The 25,920-nt window shown below is 40.5% G+C and overlaps 1 protein-coding gene and 1 non-coding gene across 2 annotated transcripts in view; both read right to left on the reverse strand.

Annotated features, from left to right (window-relative positions):
- SGPP2 (sphingosine-1-phosphate phosphatase 2) overlaps positions 1–25,920 on the reverse strand; it is a 154,567-nt gene that overhangs the window by 42,271 nt on the left and 86,376 nt on the right. The window lies entirely within an intron of this gene.
- Positions 16,793–16,900, reverse strand: LOC120364430 (U6 spliceosomal RNA). Its single transcript, XR_005579691.2, has one exon. It is a non-coding gene; the product is annotated as a U6 spliceosomal RNA (small nuclear RNA).

Below are 25,920 nucleotides of genomic sequence, written 5' to 3' on the forward strand. Positions count from 1 at the left end.
TTTAAAAAAAGAAGTGTTCATCATTTGGAGAAATCAGGTTATGAAGGGAAATTCTCCTTATCGAATTTGAGATTTCGACACTGCATATCGATTTCCCAGCTACCATCATTGGCACATTCATGGTGATACTGCTTCATAAATAGTAAAGCAGGTTGAAGGATCCTACTATCCTATGAAATAAACAGTCTAGTGTAGATGCGTTACAGCAATTACTTATTTTAAAAGTTATTTTTATTATAAGGCATGTTATTTAAAAAAATTATATGTGTTAGTAGGTTATTTTAAGAAATTAAAATTTTAAGAAAGTAAAAGGATTATTATGAATTTTAAGAAAGTAAAAGAACTATTACAATATATTTAGAATATAACAGGAGGTGCTATGATGCTAAATTTAGTGAGCCAGACATGAAAGATCACACATTGTATGATTTCATTTATGTAAAATATCCAGAATAAGCAACTCCATAGGGATAGAAAATGGATTAGTGGATACATAGGGCTTAGAGGCCAGAAGTCTGAAATCAAGGGGTCCACTGGGCCACACTCATTCTAAAAGTTTCAGGGGAGGGTCCTTTCTTTGCCTCTTCCGGTTTCTCGTGGCTGTAGGTACTCTTTGACCTATCGTCACATCACTCTGATCTGTACCTCTGAGGTCACATTGCTTCCTCTTCTTCCATCTCCTCTTCTTCTTGTCTTATCTCTCTGCCTTTTTCTTATAAGGATTTTTGTCACTGCATTGGCCTATCCAGATAATTCCAGATGATCTCTCCATCTCAACATTCTAAATTTAATCACATAAACAAGGACCATTTTTCCCCAAACAGCAATATTCACAGATTCTAGGGAACTGAATATGGGTATATTTTTTCGATGGCCACTACTTAACCAACTACATACAGTGAATATTTGGCGAGTGAACCATAGGGATCAGGTACTGTGCTGGTTTGGGCGAATACCATGGAGAAGAAGATAGACAAGATCGTTGCTCCCACACAGCATAAAAACTGAAATATTAGCAAAAAGTCTGCTAGCTCCTTTACATGTCCTTGTTCCAGTAAAATAGCATCAACATGCTTTAAGAAAGAAAGAGGGGCCGGGCGCGGTGGCTCAAGCCTGTAATCCCAGCACTTTGGGAGGCCGAGGCGGGTGGATCACGAGGTCAAGAGATCGAGACCATCCTGGTCAACATGGTGAAACCCCGTCTCTACTAAAAATACAAAAAATTAGCTGGGCATGGTGGCGCGTGCCTGTAATCCCAGCCACTCAGGAGGCTGAGGCAGGAGAATTGCCTGAACCCAGGAGGCGGAGGTTGCGGTGAGCCGAGACCGCGCCATTGCACTCCAGCCTGGGTATCAAGAGTGAAACTCCGTCTCAAAAAAAAAAAAAAAAAGAAAAAAAAAAAAAAAAGAAAGAAAGAGGTATGGGATCTGGCGAAATTGAATAATTTTGTCTAATATTTAAAAACATTACTGTAAATGTTCAACATCACATGACATTAGGGACTTCCAACTTAAAACAAACCATGAAATATAACTACATACCTATTAGAATGGCTAAGTCCAAAACACTGACAATACCAAATACTGACAAGGACATGGAGCAATAGGAACTCCCATTCATTGCCTATAGGAAGGCAAAATAGTACAGCCACTTTTAAAGATGGTTTGGCAGCTTCTTATAAAACTAAACATACTCGTACCATAGAACTCAGATGTCACATTCTTTGGTGTTCATCCAAGTGAACTGAAAACGTACCTCCACAAAAAACCTGTACATGGATGCTTATAGCAGCTTTATTGTTTTTTTTTTTGTTTGTTTGTTTTTGTTTTTGTTTTTGTTTTTTTTTTGAGACGGAGTTTTGCTCTTGTTACCCAGGCTGGAGTGCAATGGCGCGATCTCGGCTCACCGCAACCTCCGCCTCCTGGGCTCAGGCAATTCTCCTGCCTCAGCCTCCTAAGTAGCTGGGATTACAGGCACACGCCACCATGCCCAGCTAATTTTTTGCACCTTTAGTAGAGACGGGGTTTCACCATGTTGACCAGGATGGTCTCGATCTCTCGACCTCGTGATCCACCCGCCTCGGCCTCCCAAAGTGCTGGGATTACAGGCTTGAGCCACCGTGCCCGACCGCAGCTTTATTGTTAATTGCCAAAACTTGGAAGCAACCAAGATGTCCTTCAGTAGGTAAATGGATAAATAAACTGCTTCATCAGATTATGGAATATTATTCAGCACTAAAAAAATGAGCCATCTAGCCATGACAAGATATGGAGGAGACTAAATGCATATCATTAAGTGAAAGAAGGCTGTCTGCAAAGGGCACATACTGTATGATTGCAACTATATGATGTTCTAGTAAAAGCCAAACCATGAAGACAGTAAAAAAGATCAGTGGCTTCCAGGAACTGAGGAGAGGGAGGGTGAACAGGTAGAGCACAGAGAAATTTTAGACAGGGAAACTATTCTGTATGATACTATAAGGGTAGCTACATATCATTCTACATTTGTCAAAACCCATAAACATACAACACCAAGAGTAAACCCTAAGGTACACTATAGACTTTGAGAGAGAATGATATATCAATGTAGGGCCATGGAGTGTAACAAATGTATCACTGTGGTGGAGAATTTTGGTAGTGGGGGAGGTTGTGTATATGTGGTATGGGAGAAGGCATATGGGAACTCTGTACTTTCCACTCAACTTTGCTGTGAACCTAAAACTTCTCTAAAACAGTAAAGTTTATCTTTAAAAGTCACTGTGGTGGGCCAGGCATGGTGGCTCACACCTGTAATCCCAGGTGGGTAACTTGACCCAGGAGCTTGAGATCAGCCTGGACAACGTGGTAAAACACTGTCTCTACAAAAAATACAAAAATTAGTTGGGTGTGGTGGGGTACACCTGTAGTCCCAGCTACTCGGGAGGCTGAGGTGGGAGGATCACTTGAGCCAGGGAGGTCAAGACTGCAGTGAGCCATGATGCACTCCAGCCTGGGCAACAGAGCAAGACCCTGTCTCAAAAACAAAACAAACAAACAAACAAACAAAATTACTGTTGCAGAAGAGAACTATTTCTCCATTTAATTATCAGTTAAAGAGTATAATGATTTACTTTGGGCAGTATGGCCATTTTCACAATATTGATTCTTCCTAACCATGAGCATGAAATGTTTTTCCACCTGTTAGTATCCTCTCTTATTTCCTTGAGCAGTGGTTTGTAGTTCTCCTTGAAGAGGTCCTTGTTAGTTGTATTCCTAGGTATTTTATTCTCTTTGTAGCAATTGTGAATGGGAGTTTGCTCATGATTTGGCTCTCTGTCTGTCATTGGTGTATAGGAATGCCTGTGATTTTTGCACATTGATTTTGTATCCCCAGACTCTGCTGAAATTGCTGATCATTTTAAGAAGATTTTGGGCTGAGACAATGGGGTCTTCTGAACATACAATCATGTCATCTACAAATAGAGACAATTTGACTTCCTCTTTTCCTAGTTGAATACCCTTTATTTCTTTTTCTTGCCTGATTGCTCTGGCCAGAACTTCCAATACTATGTTGAATAGGAGTGGTGAGAGAGGGCACCCTTGTCTTGTGACCATTTTCAAAGGGAATGCTTACAGTTTTTACCCATTCAGTATGAATTGGCTGTGGGTTTGTCATAAACAGCTTTTATTATTTTGAGATACGTTCCATCAACCTTCTTCACAGAACTGGAAAAAACCACCTTAAACTTCACATAAAACAAAAAAAGATCCCACGTAGCCAAGACAATCCTAGGCAAAAAAAGAAAAAAAGAAAAAAAGAAAGAAAGAAAGAAAAGAAAAGAAAAGCTGGAGGCATCATGCTACTTGACTTCAAACTATACTACAAGGCTACAGTAATCAAAACAGAGATATAGACTAATGGAACAGAACAGAGGCCTCAGAAGTAACATAACACATCTACAACCATCTGATCTTTGACAAACCTGACCAAAAAAAAACCAATGGGGAAAGGATTTCCTGTTTAATAAATGGTGTTGGGAAAACTGGCTAGCCATGTGCAGAAAGCAGAAACTGGACCCCTTCCTGACACCTTATACAAAAATTAACTCCAGATGGATTAAAGATTTAAGCATAAGACCTAGCACCATAAAAACCCTAGAAGAAAACTTAGGCAATACCACTCAGGACATGGGCATAGGCAAGGACTTCATGACTAAAACACCAAAAGCAATGGCAACAAAAGCCAAAATAGACAAATAGGATCTAATTAAACTAAGAGCTTCTGCACAGTAAAATAAACTATTATTAGAGTGAACCAGCAACCAACAGCATGGGAAAAAATGTTTGCAATCCATCCATCTGACATGGGCTAATATTCAGAATCTACAAAGACCTAAAACAGATTTACAAGAAAAAAACACCCCCATGAACAAATGGGCAAAGGATATGAACAGATATTTCTCAAAAGAAGACATTTATGCAGCCAACAAACCTATGAAAAAATGCTCATCATCACTGGTCATTAGAAAAATGCAAATCAAAATTACATTGAGATACCATCTCATGCCAGTTAAAATAGTGATCATTAAAAAATCTGGAGACAACAGATCTTGGAGAGGATGTGGAGAAATAGGAACATTTTTACACTGTTGGTGGGAGTGTAAATTAGTTCAACCATTGCGGAAGACAGTGTGGCGATTCCTCAAGGACCTAGAACCAGAAATACCATTTGACCCAGCAATCCCATTACTGGGTATATAACCAGAGGATTATAAATCGTTTTATTATAAAGACACATGCACATGTATGTTCATTGTGGCACTGTTTACAATAGCAAAGACGTGGAACCAACTCAAATGCCCATGAATGATAGACTGGATAAAGAAAATGTGGCACATATACGCCATGGAATACTATGCAGCCATAAAAAAGGATGAGTTCATGTCCTTTGCAGGGACATGGACAAATCTGGAAACCATCATTCTCAGCAAATTGACACAAGAACAGAAAACCAAACACTGCATGTTCTCACTCATAAGTGGGTGTTGAACAATGAGAATAAATGAAACAAGGAGGGGAACATCACACACTGGGGCCTGTTGTGGGGTAGGGGAGTTAGGGTAGGGATAGCAGTGGGTAGGAGGATTGGGGAGGGATAACATTAGGAGAAATACCTAATGTAGATGACAGAGGGGATGCAGCAAACCACCATGGCATGTGTATAACTATGTAACAGTCCTACATGATCTGGACGTGTACTCCAGAAAAATTAAAGTATAATAAAATAAAAATAAAAATAAAAAAAGAATATGATTAACTCAATGTGTGGCTTGCCCTAAGTGAAGGGCTTTTCTCTGTATTGTTGAAGGGGCCACCTTCCTTAAGTAACCCAATTAAATTCCATCATCCTTCATACTTCTTCGGGCTGAGGTCCCAAAGGCCTGTGCATAAAAGCAAAAACCCAAAAGGAGGCAACACAGGAAGCAATCAAAGATCATTATCACCTTGGCAAACTGACTGGGGACTCCCACACGGTGTCGAGGGATGGCATGGAACTGTAATCATAATAAAAGCTAAGTCGTCTGCAGAATGAATAGAGCACCAAGAGGAGGCCCTTTTCAAATCATACCCACTATATAAAAAAAATTAGAAAAATCCCAATATCTTTTTTCCTTCCCCTGGCTACACTCATAGTCCCCTCCACCATGGAGAAAGAGCCCAAGTGATGCACTGCTAACTAACGGTAGTGTACGATTATTTCTCATGTCTCATGGGGTCGGAACACTGCAAACCACTGGGATTTACAGTCTATCTACAAGTTTGTTTCCAAAAAGTCAGGAACTGGTTATATCGTCAACTGTTGGAGGCAAGAGAACAATAATTTGTAACTCAAAGACCACAGCCTCTCTACCAGTACATACCTATTCTGCTTCTTAATTTATCCAAATGAATCTCATTCCCTTTTTTTCTCAGGTTACCAATAAGATGACTTGGATGAACAGACACCAGACAGCCATCCACTCCTAGGTGTATCCCTAGGAGAGCAGAAAGCACATTTCCTCGCTGGAACTTGTACATACGTGTTGTTAGCATTTGTTAGCATCATTCTTGTCAATCTCCAAAAAGTTTAAACAACCTAAGTGTTTATCGACTGATAGGCAGATAAACAAACTGTGTTATATTTTTATAATGGAATATTATGTGGCCATAAAAAGAAAAGAAGTACTGATACATGCTACCTTAGTACAGCTACATCAGTACCTGTAGTATTGATACAAGACTATCACATGGGTAAGCCTTGAACACGGTAATGCTGAGTGAAAGGAGCCAAACATGAAGGACACACATTGTATGATTCCACTTACATGAAATGTTCACTGAATCTAAGTGAGGACATATGTATAATACATGAGAATGGATATCTATCCTTAAAAAACTCAAAGGTTATAATCTTAATCCTTTAGATCCATCTGGAGTTCAGTAGAGGACACTGAGTGCCCTGCTGAGAGATTAAGATGTCACATCTGATGAGAAAATTGCTCATCCCTACTATCCCACCAATGAATAGTCCAGAACGCTAGGATTGGTGTCGTTTGCTTGTCATTGGATGGACATCACATGCAAATGACTCCCACTGAGGTAATGGGCGTTTTCAGTCCTAGGAAATGTAGAACAGACTCAGACACAAGAATCATGCATAAGCTCACCCTCCTTCAAACAAATGAACAGTCAATCAACCAACAGCAAAAATCTGGGAGCAACTCTAAATGTTCATGACAGGACACTGGTTAAATAAGTTATGTAACTGTTAAAAAAGAATTGTGAGGTATACTGTTAAATGAGAAAGCAAGAGGCTGAAGAGTACATTTTGCTGCCATTTGCATTTTGAAAAGGTATTTGCATACCAATGCATTTAGGTACATGGGAAACTGAATAGTAGATTCACTGGGGGATTAGAATTGAAGTCGGGAGTGGGCAGGAGACATACTTTGCAAACACACCTTGTGTGATGTTTCAATTCTTCGTGCAAAAACAAATAAATATTTACTTCAGATAGCAACAGAAGCATTGCTAAGAAAATTCTTTTCTACCAGATTCCTCCCTCACATTGTTAGAATTTTAATTGTCAGTCCTCCTGACCATGAAAAGACTAAGCAATAGTATTACAAGATCAAAAGCTTTATCTTTACAAACTCCTGATGGCAACAATGTAATAATACATGTTAGTCATGTCCCAGGTCCAACTTCCTCATCTGATTAAAACCACAAATGATTCCTATCTCTAAGTGTGATACCACAAATCTTAAAGATATTCTCAGAATATGCAATCTGGAGAGAAGTCTGTCTTCAGTCTTGGCTGATTGATTACTAACCAAAGACTCTTCATTCTTTTACTTGCATCCAAAACAGTAAAACCTGCACCAAGACTTTTTCATAGGTTATAAATTCTAACAAACTCAGGAAAATCAAAGCAAGCCATTTGTGCCAACAGCTGCATTCTACACCAATCACCTTCACTAAATCACCAAGCATTATCCTTGATCTTTATTAATGACTAGCTCTTCCAGATTTTCAAGATGGAGTCAGAATAGTTTAAGTGGAATATGAGTGGACTTGTACTGGGACACTTTCTGTGGATCTGCTACAAAGCTGGGGTTGGAGGTTTTCTCTGTGCTCCCAGATCACCCTGCCCAAGTGTTTTTCAAACACAGTCATTCACAAATCACCTTCCAGATTCTGCCACACTAATGGACCACCCATGTTATTATTTCTTTAACACTGGTCTTTAAATTGGCTTATTTCCTTTTGAAATCATGATCTGATTGTTAGTTAAGTTTTGTAATATACAATTGACCCTTGAGCAACTTGAGTGTTGGGAGTGCCAATGTTCCATGCAGCTTAAATTCATATACAACTTTTGACTTTCCCAAACTTAACTACTAACAGCATTCTGTTTACTGGAAGCCTTACCAATAACATAAACAACTGATAAACACACATTTTGTATGTTATATGTCTTATATGCTGTATTCTTGCAATGAAGTAAGCTAAGCCAGAAAAGTTATTAAGAAATCATAATAAAGAGAAAACACATTTCCAGTACTGTGTTGTATTTATCAGTGTATCATCTGTTTACAAGATGAATCATCTGTATGAAATGGTGGCAATCGCAGACAGAAGACCTCAACCTATAGTACATCTGAAGCAATTCAACTTTTTCTTGTAATTTCATAGCTTTTCTCTGCTTCTTGGCAGCACTTCCAGCATCATTAGTGGCACTTTGAATGGGCCCCATGATGTTATTCAAAGTTTAGGTTGTTGCACTAAATGTGATAAAAAATACATGAAAACTGCGAGAGATCACTTTTTACTGTGATGCAATTTACTGGAGAGACAACTGTTCACATGGAGATGATCAGTGTTACTCAGTGATTTAAGTGGATACTCACAACACTTGTGCTCACCACAGTAACAATAGGAGGTAACCATGAAATTATTACAGTAGTTCAGTATGCACTACAGTTAACTTACGCTGTTATAAATTAATACTGCATCTTTACATTTGTTAAATTTTCCTAGACTGTGACTGGTGTCATGCATAGTTTTATCTGTTTATGTGCCTAAGTTTTGGAAAATTTTAACTACTTTTTCTTGTTTTTGAGATACAGTTTCACTCTGCAACCCAGGCTAGAGTGCAGTGGTGTGATCATGGTTCACTGCAGCCATGACCCCCAGGACTCAGATGATTCTTCTACCTCAGTCTCCCAAGTAGCTGGGACTATAGGTACCTGCCACCACACCCAGCTAATTTTTGTATTTTTTGTAGAGATGGGGTTTCGCCATGTTGCCCATTCTGGTCTTGAAGTTTTGAGCTCAAGCAATCCACCCTCCTGAGCCTCTCAAAGAGCTGGGATTAAAGGTGTGAGTCACCGGGCCTGGCCTAAATTTTAGCTTTTCATGATAGATTCATATATATTTTATGGTAGTAAATGATAACATATATAGTACTGACATATGTTTTATCCATTTATGATGTATCTTTTTCTTAACTTTTCCAGCATTGCTAGGCTACACCTTTCATCTGTGAGTTTTTCCAAATTGTTGTAAATTTACAGAAAAGTTTTCAATACATTTATTTTTAAAAATTAGTGTATAAGTGGACCCACTTGATTTAACCCATGTTGTTTAAAGATCAACTGTATATTCAATCCAAGACGTACATATATAAACTAAACCAAAACAAGCTCATCTCACATACTGGGCACTTCGGGAACCATACTTGTTCTTTTACAATTATGCAGTTACATATATCCACTCATCTTCATATGATTATCTCTGGTTTAGATGATGGTTGTTTAGTCTCCCAGCTCTTGCAATAACCAACGAGGTCCTAAATGAAAGAGTGAGTGAATGCATGCATGTGTGAGTGCCTGTAAGCAAGCAGTAAATATAAATATCCCTCACTATCCAAACTTTTGCTTTCTGGAATCAGAAGCTGAATATATTTAGATACACTTTTGTATAAATTCTTTGCTATTGAAACTCATGTTACTTGCGCTCTAAAACTCAGGGACCAAATGGCTTTGAACAACTTGTAAGACTTGCTATCAAACCTTGCTTGCTTCCTGGACTTGACCTAAAATGTATTACTTTCACTTTCACATTTAAAACCCATGCAGCTCTCTCAGTTCCTCTCTACCAAATGGAAGCCACACCTTTTTGTGCAGTGCCAGCCTCCTCACCCTGTCATGATGGCTAAAATCGGATTACATGGGTTTGTCCGTTCTGGGTGCCTAGTTAATAGGCTGCTTCCAAAATGGACATCGCGGCCATCAGTATCTCCTTTCTTGACCTCAATAACAGGAACTATATGTCCAGAAATGATTCTACCCTTGGCAAGTTCAATGGCACCATCAAGGCTGATACAAGCGCAGTCAATTTGAAATCCTACATTCATTTTCCAAGTTCAAGATCCTCCCAAAACCAAATGGGGTGACATGATGTTGAATATATCCTAGAGCCCACTGTACTCTTCTTTACCATCTAAGAAAAGGCTAGCATTCACTTGAAAGGTGGAGGCAAAGGGTTACTATTCCTACTGGCTTCACCAGTGCTTCTACATGCTCAGAATGGGAGAGAACTGTGACAATGACAACTCCTTTGAAATCGTCAGCAATGTCACCTGCATACCAAGTGTTTGGTTCTCCTGGCAGAAGTCATCAGTGATGACTGTGGTAACATGGAGGAATCTCAGACCATGGTCCATGCCATCACTGCTTCCCACATATCACGATTCTCTAGCAAGCTGTGGTGTCATGTCAGTGGTCATTATCCCCAAATCCCTGGCCCAGCCAAAACTGTGTACAGGATAATCCCCTAGTTGAATGGAGAGTTCACTGATTTGGCCTTCCAAGTCAGTGGAAAGCTTGTTGAGAATGTGATTTGCCATCTGGAGAAAGGTACCAAATATAATGACTTCAAGGAGTTGATGAAGGAGGCATCAAGGGTCCCTGGAAGAGCATCCCAGGCTCCACTCAGGACCGGTTGTTTGCCTTTGTGGCAACCACCATCCCGCTTTTGATCTGGGGAGGGTATTGCTCTCAATGATCATTTAATCAAGCTGATTTTCTGGTATGTCACAAATTTCGCCATAGAGACTGACTGGGGGGATCTATCTTATGGTCTGCATGGCCTCTAAGGAGTAAGAGTCCTGGAGCGCTCACCCCAGCAAAAGTATGAGAGGGAGAGTGAGGCCCTCGGTCACTGAGGAATCCTTGCCCCAATTCCATCCCAACACATTGAGAACCTTCCTTTCTCTTTATATGGGTCCCATCTAAGACCCATGAAAAGGAAGGACCTGAGAGTCTTCCCTTGTTGAGTATCACTGGTGTCATCAATACAATTTCCATGTGCACAGTAGGAGTGCAGGTAAGAAAATAAAACACATGGAGACACACAATATAGACATTATAATTACTAGCATTATAATCCCACACATTATTCTGGGGGGAAAAAAAAACCATGCTGTCCTGTAATCTATACACTGATTCAAAGCAATTATTACCAGGGACCTGAGACTTCTGTCATCTCACTACAGGAACAGCCCTACAAATGAGTCTTAGGTGTCCCTTGAAGGTGGACTTGAATACTGAAGGTAAGTGAACCTGTATAAATAAAAATCTATGCTCTTAACACTTTAAAACAAGAATGCACCATGCTCTATTCCCTTTATTTTAGCCTTAATATGTTTGAATATTTCATAACATATGTAATAAAATTAAACATTCATTATTATTGTTATTATTCAGAAACAGAGTTTTGCTCTTGTTGCCAAAGCTAGAGTGCAATGGTGTGATCTCTGCTCACCGCAACCTCTGCCTCCCTCTGCCTCAAATGATTATCCTGCCTCAGCCTCCCAAGTAGCTAGGATTACAAGCCGCACCACCATGCCTGATTAATTTTGTATTTTTTTCTTTTTTGAGACGGAGTTTCGCTCTTGTTACCCAGGCTGGAGTGCAATGGTGCGATCTCAGCTCACCGCAACCTCCGCCTCCTGGGTTCAGGCAATTCTCCTGCCTCAGCCTCCTGAGTAGCTGGGATTACAGGCACGTGCCACCATGTCCAGCTAATTTTTTGTATTTTTAGTAGAGACGGGGTTTCACCATGTTGACCAGGATGGTCTCAATCTCTTGACCTCGTGATCCCCACCGGCCTCAGCCTCCCAAAATGCTGGGATTACAGGCTTCAGCCACTGCGCCTGGCCTAATTTTGTATTTTTAGTAGAGTCAGGTTTCTCCACATTGGCCAGGCTGATCTCAAACTCCTGACCCCATGTGATCTACCCGCCTTGGCCTCCCAAAGTGCTGGGATTATAGACGTGAGTCACGGTGCCTGGCCTTATCATCATTTTAATATGTAGCTTTAGCTACAACAGAAGGACTTTCTGATCATCCCTCATCCTTAGCAATGATGCTCTTGGTTTTTATCCTTTTGGGTTCTATTATTTGGCTGTTTTTCCTGAATGAGCTACATAATCTAAACAGAGATATTTTTATCAGGAACATACAGTTTCTGTATTTCCTTAGGCCTCTCAAAGTAGAATCTTCCATAGCAGGTGATTAGAATAAAAGGATAATCTAGGTGATGTCCTTAGAATGGGTAACTTTTTCTTCAGTTAGAAATAAACCAGCTACATATTAATTAACAACCAGTTTAAAACTAAGACCTAGAATACTTCAACTTCTTATTTCTGCCTATTCATATTTTTAAAAGGCAATGTAAGTCTCGAATTGAAACAGAATTAAAGGATAGAATTTTGTACACAGAGTGAATGTTCTCTCAGGAATGATGCCAATTCCAATGCAAACCATTCCTGATGTTAGCCTCCAAGATGAGCTGCCATTCTCCCTGGCACTGTTGGCTTTAGCAACAGCAAGCTAGAGCTTCTCAGCATGGTGCATTGATAATAAGCAGCTGCTGCCTTTATCTAAGTCATCACTTACATGTGTATCTATCTGTTCAGGAGCCATTTAGATGTTAGCAATCAACATTGTGAACAGCAGCCTATCTACAGTGCATATTACTAAAAAAAAATAGGTTGAGTGTCCTTAATCTGAAAGCCCATAATCCAAAATCTGCCATCTTTTGAATGCTGACATGACACTTAAAGGAAATACTCATGGGAGTTGTTCACATTTTAGATTTTCAGATTAGGAATGCTGAATGCAAATATCTTGAAATCTGAAAAAATGTGAAATGCAAAAAAATTCAAAAACCAAAATACTTCTGTCCCAAACATTGTGAATAAGGGATACTCAATCTGTATGGAGTATGCCTGGTAATAAAGTTTAAGGAAAGCAATCGTCTTTGCCTTCAAAGGATCCTGGCTATCTTCAAATTACTCCAGAAAGTCACTCTTATTTTTCCTCCAATGGTGTTAAGAACAGCAACTGATCATCCCCAAACCCTAAGGTCTGAGCCCTTTGTCCCCAAAGACTGATATTGCTAGTTCTATTTCACACACATAGGGGGAAGCACCATTTCATGGTGAGATGCTTTGCTGTGAAGCAGTCCATGAGCAAGAAGGGGATATGGTTAGGTTAAATCTAAATTATAAACTTATGTAATTTTCTCAAGACATTTTAATGTATATATCCCAATTCCTGGTGGTTTAAGACAATTTAATTGGGCAAGTTTCCCAATTTAGCTAGGCCAATTTCCTTATTTCACACATATTTTGTGAAACCAATGAAATCACTTGTATTTTATGAGTGCGCCTAACAAATGAGAAAACTTGTGAGGGTGGCATAAGGAACATCTGTCCAGACCTTTCTTAAAGCTCTGGTCATTCTAGTGGTACCCAGGTAACCTTGGGTTTTACCATCAAGATTGAGAAAGCATTTGTGTTAAAGATGCTAACCATAAAGGCAAATGTTTTTACCTGTCTCCTCCTTCCTCCACCATCATCAAACATCCAAACCCTTAGCAAAACAAAAACAACTCTGTAGATTATTTGGATTTTTCTAATATGTCTCACAAGTTGTGGGGAAAAAGTTTAGCTGAAAAAAGGATAGATATTAAAGTGAGATTCAGGCTCAGTATATCCTGGAGTAGTGATCTAGCTTCAGAGTATCTATTCTTGACTTACCCTGAGACAACAGAAAACGTGAATGCACCTCTCTCACCTGTCCTTCAATGGCAATGTCTGTTTATGAGGAAGTCTCCTGATGAGGTGAGATCAGGTCTGCCACTTTGCTGACCAAGAATCTGATTTTAGGCTCAAGGTCATTAACATCAAACACCTAATTTTTCCAGCAACTGCCCACTCTTCCTACACATTTGGTCAGAGTTCGGTCATTTAATGTTAAGCTCCTGTAAAAGGATGGCTTTTGAGCTTTGAGAACCTCCGTATGTAGTGAGCTGTTAGAGCTGGAGGTCACCTCAGTGGGTCTGTCACAAGTTTTTGCTCTTAATAGAATTCAGAAAATATCTGAGTGATGATCACTTAAAAGAAGTAAGAAAGATTTATTTCTGGAGGGATTAAAGACTCCAAGGGGCCAAGCCACAGCAAACTCATCTGTCCAGGCTCAGAATGACAGTCACTGGCCCACTCTCCCACGAATAGTCACCTGTACTGCAAAAAGGACCTGGATTTATGGAGCAGGCTCAAGTGACTCCTGCTCTAGCCCTAACTAATGGTCCTTGGTTGGAAAGCCCAAAGGTCACAGGCTTTCTTTTTGTCTGAATTTGGTTCTCTTTACAAAAGCCCAAATCTCTCCACTTGTCTTATGGCGGGGAGCCAAACATTGATAAGAATGACAGATGATTGTCCCCAGACCCTCAGGTGCGAGTTCTTTGTCCCCAAAGCCAACATTGCTAGTTTTATTTCACACATGTAGGGAGAAGCACCATTTCATGGTGAGAAGCTTTGCTGCAAAGCAGTCCATGAGCAAACTGAATTACCAGTTAAGATGCTTGGAAGGAAATGGAGAGCTAAGGAAATGCATGAGCATAAAAACTCAATATGAAGGCTAACAAAGTTATGGGAGCCATAATCACAGGATGCAGGGAAGAAAATTCACTTAAGACAAGGCAGATGATACCAGTTTTCACTGAGGGTGCCCTGGATGTGTATCTGCTAATCTGGGGGAACAGCCAAATGGACTCTTTCATTTCTTCACACAACATGTTTCCATTCTCAGTTTGACATCACAGGCTTTGCTACCCACACTGGGAAAAGCCAATTCCATACTCTATCCAAACAACTGCCAACATGGTGACCATGAGCAGGCTGGCTTCCAACAATGTGTGGCAAACTAAGTCCACTGTCTTCTTAAACACCCTCAAACTGGCTGTATTTCTAACAACACCCCCACTCACTCCTCATCGCTCCCTCCTTTTTCTCTGGTTATCGCTTCTCCGCCTTTAAAACTGAAAATGAAGACATCCAGCTGGAAGTCAGAATCAAGACCGTCATGAGTTGACTGTTTCCCTCCGTGCTTCCAGCCCCCACTCACCCCTCCATCCCAGTGGCGTATCACCATCACCACTGAGAACCACAGTCTCACATCTCACTGTGTCATGATACTGGCTCCTACTTTAAGATTTAACCTCTCTCCTAGGAAATTTCTAAACCTTCTTCCTTATGTGACAGAGTATCTGAGCCCTGAAGCTAAGGTGGTGGTTCACATACCTCTGGGATGAACACCACTCAGCCAGACCCTCTGAAAGAACAATTCTTTTGACCTTAATGAACAATTATTCCTACTGGTAACACCCTTCTGCCAACCAAACAGCTCAGCTGTACTTCTAGTGAGGCCCAAAATGAGAACTTAACCTTGTAAGTTCCAGTCCTGAACACTGGCATCCTGACTCTTCAGGCCTTCTGCCTGGGGACCTCTGGTCTAGTCAGTTCCATGGATGGCCTCATTGAGGGTAAACATGAAGACATTTAGAGCTCAACCACAAACAGGCAACTCACCATCTCCTTAACAAAAAGGTTCTAAAACCACAGAGGACACTGAATTGGAAATGCTTCCAGCCCATCATCTCTGGCTATTGTTTCCTTTTCATTCTGGCTGCAATGACGTCTTTCCTCGGAAAGGCTGCCTTTCCCCCAGTGCCCCAACTTGTGTTTCCCCTAATGCCCCCTCCTTTCTGCTTCCTCCTCCTCTTTGGCAATAAGTCTTCATGATAAGGTTTCTCCCAGTTAGGGAAGAACACACTCTGGTCCCCTGGGGTTAGATGACTCTCCTCCTGAAGAGCCAGCCTTTGAGTAGGAGGGGAGAAGAATCCCAGAGTCCTCTGCCTGACGCCAGTTCACTGCAGGGAGCAGGGGAGCAGGCTGGCCAAGCACAGGCAAAGTGTACGAGAGAAAGCAGGGAGCCATTGATTTTCCCGTGGGCCAGTGAGTGATTAACTCTGCTCCATTAGGAGGGGATGTTGCTCACACCGTCACCACCTCCTAAACCTTCATGTAACCTCCCAATGACCCTTTTTAATGAGAAAGGCTTGACTGGAGCCTGTCAGAATCTGCCTTTGGGGCAGTCACATCCCTACTTCTCTGTGCAATGTCCACTTGCCACTGTCAGGCTGAGGCTCAGCAATGCTGACAATGGAAGTCTCTTTACAGAACCCATGTTTTATGAAATGTCTTAACAGATTTGAATGATAGCACATGTTTTGTTTTAAAGATGAAAAGACCAATTCAAAGACGGCTTTGCAGTTTTTAAAATTTAGTTTTCTCCTCCAAAGCCTTGCTTGCTGGAGTATTTAGACTTCTGGTTTCCACTGATTTCCATATGAACACAGAAATCAACCAGAAAGGATGATGATACATTTCAAACATTCTAGACTTGCCATAAACAATTTAAATATGAGTTATAAGTAAATTAAGTAAAGTCGGTCCTGTGCCCAAACACCTCTGCTGAAAGGCCTTCTCTGACCACCTTACTTAACAAACCGTGCTTCTCATCCCTTTCTCCTCATACCCTGTTTCCGTTTTTCTTCATACAACTTTATACCCTGCCTGCATTTAGACTATATATTTTTATTTTATCAGCCTCATCTTCACCCTGAGTGGACATTCTGCCTGAGTGTGGCCCAGAGTCTGGAAGAGTATCCGGCATTTTAAGTGCTCAATTTTTTTGTTGTTGTTGAAAAAACATTGATTCATTCATTCACTTTTAAAATGAATGAATGAATAAATGATGCTTCTCAAGATTCAGTGATCTTTTAGTAATTAATGATTTCTTGGGGCTGGGAGACCACACTGGTTTCTTCTCCAAATGTCCCAGACATATTGGCTGCCATGAAAAAATACGGACTGCTCCATGAATTGATGTGTTACCCTTGCTGAGGGGCCCTGCCAATTTTCTCTGTATCGTTTTAATGTTTAGAATACATGCTGCTGAAGTGAACATAGTTATTAATGTTAATAGCATCATGGTATACAGAGTTGAGAGCACCTCTCGTACAACCTCTGCCTTTTACATATGAGAGAACCCAAGTCTAAATCAGTGAAATGACAATCCGTGATCTCAGGCTGAGTTGATGGTTAAGGCAACACCGAACTTAGGTTTCCCAAAGGGGCCACACTCTCTGCAATCACCAAAGGAGAATGAGAAGGGGTCCCGGGTGAAGTAACCCAGGAGTATGTGGTCTCCTGGGAAGCTTCTAGAAGAAAGCTACTTCTACCTCTGCTGAGTGACATTAGCTTCTCTCACTCCTCCACAAGGAAAACTTTTTCCCGCTTTGAGATTTTCTTGGCCTGGGACTCTCTCCCTCAGGGGTCTCATGAGGCTGGCTCCTTTCCATCAAGACTTAAGTTAACCGAAACTGGCACAAGCTGCCCCTCCCTAAACACCTTCTCTAAAGTAGGTTTCTGCTCTTCCCTGATTATGTCCTAAACAGTAATTGTACAATATTTAATTCCTGTATTGATTACCTGTTAGTGTCTGTTTTGCCTACATGTGAACCCCAGAGCAGGATAGAGTCTGTCTTGTCCATTGCCTAATCTGTACCACTTGGCATAATATTTAGCACATAGTGGGTCCTTGCCAAGTGTCTGTTAAGTGAATGAACAAAATAAACACATTTAAAGGTTGTTGCTCACCAATTACAACGTTAAGAAATAAATCTGCCGGGCGCGGTGGCTCACACCTGTAATCCCAGCACTTTGGGAGGCCAAGATGGGCGGATCGCCTGAGGTCAGGCGCTCGAGACCAACCTGGTCATCGTGGTAAAACCCCATCTCAACTAAAAATACAAAAATTAGCTGGGTGTGATGATGCACACCTGTAGTCCCAGCTACTTGGGAGGCTGAGGCAGGAGAATCGCCTGAACCCAGGAGGCAGAGGTTGAGGTGAGCTAAGATCACACTATTGCACTCCAGCCAGGGTGACAGAGTGAGACTCTGTCAAATAAATAAATGAAGAAGAAGAAAGAAAGAGATCTGATGCTCTTTTCAAAAAGCAAATACAAGTTGGTTTCTGCTTCCAAAACTCCTGAACAGTTCAGAAACATGTAGCATTTCTATTTTCATCCTGCAAACACCTTCAGGGAACCCTGACCAAATTTATTTCCCAACTTTCTATCAGGGCTAATGGGAGCTATTCCAGATGGAAGCAATTCCATTCTAAAAACCATTCCTCTAGGATGCTACTGTAGTGCTTTATAGATGTTCTCCATGTATTTTTACCATCCTGAACTGCAATGACCTTTTTACATGGGTGCTCCCGTAGGGGACATCTCTTAAATCACTGTTGTAGAAATGCCCTTTATTCATGTTACCCAGTATTTATTTATTGAATTGCCAGGTTGAAGAAGCCATAAGAAACCAACTGGGAGGGAATGCAGATACAGGAGTCAGAGTGCCTTTTCTAGAGATGATGCCTGCACTGAGACTTAGCTGAAGTAAAGGGGATAGGGAGGAGGCAGGAATGGTGAGAGCATGAATGGCAGAGTAACACCAGGAAAGGGGCAAAAAGTAGAGTATGTACATGCCCCATATGTAGGGGATGCTGGAGGGGGGTCTCACCAGAGACAAGAACAAACAGGGGAAAGGGGTAGAGGTGGAGATTTAGGCAGAAGTCTGACTGTGAGAAGCCTTGTACGTAATTTTAAGGTGCTTAGACATTACATATTTTTAAAAGTTCATATCTGCCTTTAAGACAGATCACTAAATGATGTGGGGAGGATGGATTTGAGGGTATAAGAACAACTCAGGCGAGACTGATGAGAACATCCACTGTGACAGTGCAAAATAAAGATGATGCAGGCCTGAACGGAGGGAATGTTTCCAGAAATGTTTGGAATACAAAATTACCAGTGTCTGTATAGGATAAGTCTTTAGTAAATGTATAAATGCAACAACCCTGCCTCCCTGGAGAAAAAGACTCTGCTTATTACTTTGGAAAGTGTCTCAATTTTAGAAGAGAAGACCTCATGGACAGGAACTGTTTTACATCTGTGTTTCACACTGCTCTGTGTTCAGAGACATCTCCACAGGCAGGCACAGGAAGTGTAGGGTTGAATTATTTGCTTTATTTATTTATCATCTTTGTCAGATAAAAAGAAAACCTGGATTTAGGTAAGGAGAGACGTCATTCAAAAGAATTCTTGCACGAAGGGAGTGGGGCACCTTATGACACAGAGACCAAGAGATCTGCAAATGTCTGGAATGTAAAGGAGAAAAGGGCTTTTCTATTACTTAGAGAAGAATGAACAAGGCTCAGGAGAACTGGATGTGTGGAAGTGGGATGGAAGGTGAAGATGGGTCAGGACAGTAAAACTATGTGTACACTGAGGTCAGTCTATTTGCAGAAGGGGCTGTGTGGTAAGAACGGGTCAAAGTTCAGGGGTCTACAGATAGAGAGAAACTTAATAAAAGTTTGGTCAAGTCAAGGTGGCAGGTACTTTGTCCAGACTGACCAGTGGGGACAGAGTTCAGTTAACCATTTATGAGACAAAGAATGGGAATTTGGAGGGTTTGTGTCTGGCCTTGTCACTAATAAACAAGGGAGGCATCTGTGGGTCTTATCTAAGCCACAGGGAGAAGGCGGGTTCCTTCGAGTGAGTAAATCCTTTCCTGGAAAACGCAGAAGGGTAGGATTATCTTCATGGTTTCTGTTTTCTAGCAGCATAGACAGCTCAAGTAAAATTCAACTAAGCCATTTTTTTTCTTATTTTTAAGCCGAGAGACCTTGTGGATATTCTCTAACCAGTTTTTCATTTGCAGGAAAAAATGTAAATATAAAAGGATTTGGGTGCAAATACTTTTGTTTTTTATTTTTAGTGAGATGGCTTTATTTTATACACACACACACACACACACACACACACACACACACACACGTGTATATATTATATACATATTATTCCACTTTAGGTTCTGGGGCACATGTGCAGAACGTGCAGGACTGTTGCATAGGTAAATACATGGCAATGTGGTTTGCTGCCTTCATCTCCCCATCACCTATATCTGGCATTTCTCCCCATGTTATCCCTCCCCAACCTCCCTACCCGCCACTGTCCCTCATCTATTCCCCAACAGACCACAGTCTGTGATGCTCCGCTCCCTGTGTCCATGAGTTCTCATTGTTCAACACCAACCTATGAGTGAGAATATGTGGTGTTTGATTTTCCGTTCTTGTGTCAGTTTGCTGAGAATGATGGTTTCCAGATTCATCCATGTCCTTACAAAGGACAGGAACTCATCGTTTTTATGGCTGCATAGTATTCTGTGGTATATATGTGCCACATTTTCCTTGTCCAGTCTATCATCAATGAGCAATTGCGTTAGTTCCAGGTCTTTGCTATTGTAAACAGGGCCACAATGAACATACATGTGCATGTGTCTTTATAATAGAACGATTTATAAGCCTTTGCATATATACCCAGTAATGAGATTTCTGGGTCAAATGGAATTTCTATTTCTAGGTCCTTGAGGAATTGCCACACTGTCTTCCAAAATAGTTGAACTAATTCACACTCCCACCAACAGTGTAAAAGTGTTCCTATTTCTCCACATCCTCTCCAGCATCTGTTGTCTCCAGATATTTTACTGATTGCCATTCTAACTGCCATGAGACGGTATCTCAATGAGGTTTTGATTTGCATTTCTCTAATGACCAGTGATGATGAGCATTTTTTCATATGTTTGTTGGCCTCATATATGTCTTCTTTTGAAAAGTGTCTCCTTTGCCCACTTTTGAATGGGTTTGTTTGTTTGTTTTTCTTGTAAATCTGTTTTAGTTCTTTGTAGATTCTGGATATTAGCCCTTTGTCAGGTGAGTAGATTGCAAAAAGTTTTTCCCATTCTGTTGGTTGCTGGTTCACTCTAATGATTGTTTCTTTTGCTATACAGAAATTCTGGAGTTTCAATAGATCCTATTTGTCTATTTTGGCTTTTGTTTCCAATGCTTTTGGTGTTTTAATCATGAAGTCCTTGCCTATGCCTATGTCCTGAATGGTTTTGCCTAGGCTTTCTTCTAGGATTTTTATGGTGTTAGGTCTTATGTTTAAGTCTTTAATCCATCTGGAGTTAATTTTAGTGTAAGATGTAAGGAAGGGGTCCAGTTTCTGCTTTCTGTACATGGCTAGCCAGTTTTCCCAACACCCTTTATTAAACAGAGAATTCTTTCCCCATTGCTTGATTTTGTCAGGTTTGTCAAAGATTAGATGGTTGTCAATCTGTGGCATTGCCTCCGAGGCCTCTGTTCTGTTCCATTGGTCTATATGTCTGTTTTGGTACCAGTACCATGCTGTTTTGATTATTGTAGCCTTGTAGTATAGTTTGAAGTCAGGTAGCGTGATGCCTCCAGCTTTATTCTTTTTTCTTAGAATTGTCTTGGCTATGTGGACTCTCTTTTGGTTCCATATGAAGTTTAAGGTGGCTTTTTCCAGTTCTGTGAGGAAGGTCATAGGTAGCTTGATGGGGATAGTGTTGAATCTATAAATTACTTTGGGCAGTATAGCCATTTTCACAATATTGATTCTTCCTAACTATGAGCATGTAATCTTTTTCCATCTGTTTGTGTCCTCTCTTATTTCCTTGTGCAGTGATTTGCAGTTCTCCTTGAAGAGGTCCTTTACATTCTTTGTTAGTTGTTTCCTAGGTGTTTTATTCTCTTTGTAGCAATTGTGAATGGCAGTTCGTTTTTGATTTGGCTCTCTTTCAGTCTATTATTGGTATATAGGAATGCTTGTGACTTCTGCACATTGATTTTGTATCCTGAGGCTGCTGAAGTTGCTTATCAGTTTCAGGAGATTTTGGGCTGAGATGATGGGGTCTTCTAAACATTCAATCATGTTGTCTGCAAAAAGAGACAATTTGGACTTCCTCCTTTCCTAATTGAATATACTTTATTTCTTTTTATTGCCCGATTGCCCTGGCTAGAACTTCCAATACTATGTTAAATAGGAGTCGTGAGAGAGGGCATCTTTTTCTAGTGCCAGATTTCAAAGGAATGCTTCCAGTTTTTGCCCATTCAGTATGATATTGGCTGTGGGTTTGTCATAAATAGCTTTTATTATTTTGAGATACATTCTGTTGATACATAGTTTCTTGAGAGTTTTTCGCATAAAGGGCTGTTGAATTTTGTCAAAGGCCTTCTCTGCATCTATTGAGATAATCATGTGGTTTTTGTCTTTGGTTCTGTTTATGTGGTGGATTATGTTTATAGACTTGTGTATGTTGAACCAGGCTTGCATCCCTGGTGTGAAGCCTACTTGATCATGATGGATAAGCTTTTTGATGTGCTGTTGTAATTAGTTTGCCAGTATTTTATTGAAGATTTTTGCATGTATGTTCATCACGGATATTGGCCTGAAGTTTTCTTTTTTTGTTGAGTCTTTGTCTGGTTATGGTATCAGGATGATGTTGGTCTCATAAAATGATTTGGGAAGGATTCCCTCTTTTTGGATTGTTTGGAATAGTTTCAGAAGGAATGGTACCAGCTCCTCTTTGTATGTCTGGTAGAATTTGGCTGTGAACCCATCTGGACCTGGGCTTTTTTTTCATTGGTAGGCTATTAATTGCTGCCTCAACTTCAGCCCTTGCTATTGGTCTACTCAAGGTTTCAACTTCTTCCTGGTTTAGGCTTGGGAGGGTGCAAGCATCCAGGAATGTATCAATTTCTTCCAGGTTTACTAGTTTATGTGCATAGAGTTGTTTGTAGTAACCTCTGATGGTAGTTCGTATTTCTGGGCAATTGGTGGTGACATCCCCTTTATCGTTTTTTATTGCATCAATTTGATTCTTCACTTTTTTCTTTTTTATTAATCTGGCTAGCAGTCTGTCTGTTTTATTGATCTTTTCAAAAAACCAGCTCCTGGATTTATTGATTTGTTTGAAGGGTTTCTTGTCTCTATCTCCTTCAGTTCTGCTCTGATTTTAGTTATTTCTTGTCTTCTGCTAGCATTTGAGTTTGTTTTTGTTTTTGTTTTTGCTTTTTTTGTTTGTTTGTTTTTTTGTTTTAATCTTGCTCCTCTAGCTCTTTTAATTTTGATGATGGGGTGTCGATTTTATGTCTTTCCTTGCTTCTCATGTATGCATTTATTGCTATAAATTTCCCTCTAGACACTGCTTTAAATGTGTCCCAGAGATTCTGATATGTTGTGTATTCATTCTCATTGGTTTAGAAGAACATCTTTATTTCTGCCTTAATTTCATTGTTTATCCAATCAACATTCAAGAGTCAGTTGTTCAGTTTTCATGAAGTTTTGTGATTCGGATTGAGTTTCGTAATCCTGAGTTCTAATTTGATTGCACTGTGGTCTGAGAAACTGTTTGTTATGATTTCCATTCTTTTGCATTTGCTGAGGAGTGATTTACTTCCAATTATGAGGACAATTTTAGAGTAGGTGAGATGTGGTGGTGAGAAGAATGTATATCTGTGGATTTTGGGTGGAGAGTTCTGTAGAAGTTTATTAGGTTTGCTTGGTCTAGATCTGAGTTCAAGTCCTGGATATCCTTGTTAATTTTCTGTCTTGTTGATCTAATATTGACAGTGGAGTGTTAAAGTCTCCCACTATTACTGTGTGGGAGTCTAAGTCTCTTTGTAGGTCATTAAGAACTTGCTTTATGTATCTGGGTGCTCCTGAATTGGGTGCTTTTCTTGTTGCATTGATCCTTTTACCATTATGTAACGCCCTTCTTTGTCTCTTTTGATCTTTGTTGGTTTAAAAGTCCATTTTATCAGAAACTAGAATTGTAACTCCTGCTTTTTTTTTTTTTTTAATCTCCATTTGCTTGATAAATCTTTCTCCATCCCTTTATTTTAAGCCTATGTGTGTCCTTGTACATGAGATGGATTTCCTGGTTACAGCACACTGATGGGTTTTGACTTTTTATCCATTTTGTCTTTTGATTGGAGCATTTAGCTCATTTACATTTAAGGTTAATATTGTTATGTGTGAATTTGATCCTGCCATTTTGATGCTAGCTGGTTGTTTTGCCCATTAGTTGATGCAGTTTCTTCATTGTGTCGATGCTCTTTACCATTTGGTATGTGTTTGGAGTGGTTGGTACTGGTTGTTCCTTTCTATGTTTAGTGCTTCTTTCAGGAGCTCTTGTAAGGCAGGTCTGGTGGTGACGAAATCTTAGCAATTGCTTGTTCATAAAGGATTTTATTTCTCTTTCACTTATAAAGTTTAGTTTGGCTGGATATGAAATTCTAAGTTGAAAGTTCTTTTCCTTAAGGATGTTGAATATTGGTCCCCACTCTCTTCTGGCTTGTAGGGTTTCTGAGGAAAGATCCCCTTCAAGTCTGATGGGTTTCCCTTTGTGGGTAACCCAATCTTTCTTTCTGGCTGCCCTTAGCATTTTTTCCTTCATTTCAACCCTGGTGACTCTGATGATTATGTGCCTTGGGGTTGCTCTTCTTGAAGAATATCTTTATGGTGGTCTCTGTATTTCCTGGACTTGAATATTGGCCTGCCTTGCTAGGTTGGGAAAGTTCTTCTGGCTAATATCCTGAAGATTATTTTCCAGCTTGGATTCATTCTCTCCATCACATTCAGGTACACCTATCAAACATAGATTAGGTCTTTTCACATAATCCCATATTTCTTGGAGGATTTGTTCATTTCTTTTCACTCTTTTTTCCCTGCTTCTCCCTTCTCATTTTATTTCATTGAGCTGATCTTGATCTCTGATATCCTTTTTTCTGCTTGTCAATTTGGCTATTGAAACTTGTGTATGCTTTGTGAAGTTCTTGTGTTGTGTTTTTCAGCTCCATCAAGTCATTTATATTCTTCTCTAAGCTGTTTATTCTCAGTATTATTTCATCAAAGCTTTTTTTCAAGGTTCTTAGTTTCTTTGCATTGGGTTAGAACATGTTCTTTTAGCTCAGAAAAGTTTGTTATTACCCATCTTCTGAAGCCTGTTTCTGTCAATCCATCAGACTCATTCTCCAGCCAGCTTTGTTCCCTTGTTCATGAGGAGTTGTGATCCCTTGGAGAGGAGAAGTGTTCTGGTTTTGGGTGTTTTCATCCTTTTTGCACTGGTTTCTTCCCATCTTTGTGGATTTATCTCCCTGTGGTCTTTGTAGTTAGTGACTTTCAGATGGGTCTCTGAGTGGACATCCTTTTTGTTGATATTTAAGTTGTTTCTGTTTTTTAGTTTTCCTTCTAACAGTCAGACCCTTCTGCTTAGGACTGCTGGAGGTCCACTCCAGATCCTGCTTGCCTGGGGATCACCTGTGGTGGCTGCAGAACAGTAAGGGTGGCTGCCAGTTTCTTCTTCTGTTATCTTTGTCCCAGAAGGATACCTCCCAGTTGTCAGCCTGAGCTCTCCTTTGTGAGGTGACTCTTTGGATATACAGGAGTTGGGAGCTGCTTGAGGAGATAGTCTGTCCCTTATAGGAGCTCAAGTGTGCTGGGAGCTTTGTTGCTCCATTCAGGTCTGCTGGGCAGGTATGTTTAAGTCTGCTGCAGTGGAACTCATAACTGCCTTTTCCCTAGGTGCTCTGTCTTGGCAAGGTGCGGCTTTATTTATAAGTTCCTGACATGTTCCTTCCTTTTTTTCTGAGCTGCCCTACCCAGCAAGGAGATAGCCTAGTCACAGTCTGCCAGCAGAGGCATTGCTGAGCTGCTGTGGGCTCTGCGCAGCTGCTGTTTGAGCTTCCTTGTGGTTTTGTTTCCAGAGGTATAGTAATGGCAGTCTGCCTCAGTAATGGCGGACTGCCTACGTAATGGTAGACTGCCTTGGTAGTGGTGGATTGCCTCGGTAATTGCAGACTGCCTCTATAGTGGCAGACTGCCTTGGTAGTGGCGGACTGCCTTGGTAGTGGCAGACTGCCTCAGTAATGGCGGACTGCCTTGGTAGTGGCGGACTGCCTTGGTAGTGATGGACTGCCTCGGTAATAGCAGATGCCCTTCCCCCATCCCGTGTCCAGCTGTGCTTGCTACAAAACTCTCAATTCAGCACGTTTCATTTTGC

This window comes from Saimiri boliviensis, chromosome 5 (assembly GCF_048565385.1).
Source record: "Saimiri boliviensis isolate mSaiBol1 chromosome 5, mSaiBol1.pri, whole genome shotgun sequence".
NCBI classification, from domain to species: Eukaryota; Metazoa; Chordata; class Mammalia; order Primates; family Cebidae; genus Saimiri; species Saimiri boliviensis.